The sequence below is a fragment of the Bacillus rossius genome, chromosome 12, assembly GCF_032445375.1.
Source record: "Bacillus rossius redtenbacheri isolate Brsri chromosome 12, Brsri_v3, whole genome shotgun sequence".
NCBI lineage: Eukaryota > Metazoa > Arthropoda > Insecta > Phasmatodea > Bacillidae > Bacillus > Bacillus rossius.
In genome coordinates, this window is record NC_086339.1 from 47,450,275 (window position 1) to 47,450,805 (window position 531).

General features: G+C 31.1%; 1 non-coding gene across 1 annotated transcript; it reads left to right on the forward strand.

Annotated features, from left to right (window-relative positions):
• The first annotated feature begins 226 nt into the window (after positions 1-226).
• Trnav-cac (transfer RNA valine (anticodon CAC)) lies at positions 227-299 on the forward strand. The gene has a single exon. It is a non-coding gene; the product is annotated as a tRNA-Val (tRNA).
• The last annotated feature ends 232 nt before the right edge of the window (positions 300-531 follow it).

Consider the following 531-nt stretch of genomic DNA (forward strand, 5'->3'; position numbering starts at 1 on the left):
CAGTTTGGGTTAGAACTTCATTAGACGCTGTTGCCTTGAATTTTCAATGCGCTAATGTTTGGTGCGTCCAACACGTCTTGCATAGGATAACATATTATGAAAACGTTAAAAAGACGAATTTTAGTAAACCTACAGTTATGTAAGAGGTAAATGTTATTGTTACGGCAAATATAGCACTGTCACACGAAGTATAAGATTAATATTACACCACAATGCTTAATATGTAGTTCCCGTAGTGTAGTGGTTATCACGTGTGCCTCACACGCACAAGGTCCCCGGTTCGATCCCGGGCGGAAACACTTTCAAAAATATTTTTAAGCTTAAAAAAGAAATATATTTTTTTTATTTGTAAAGTGAAACATGTATTGTTATGAGATAAAGGTGTTTGGTGTTTGGATAACTGATGTCCAGTGAAGCAAAAGTTTATTATAATTATAAAACTCTCTGTATTATTTAAAAAAATAAAAAATGAGTTGGATAATTTATAATAATACAAAAAATACAAATTACAAAATTTATTTTATTTCCTAC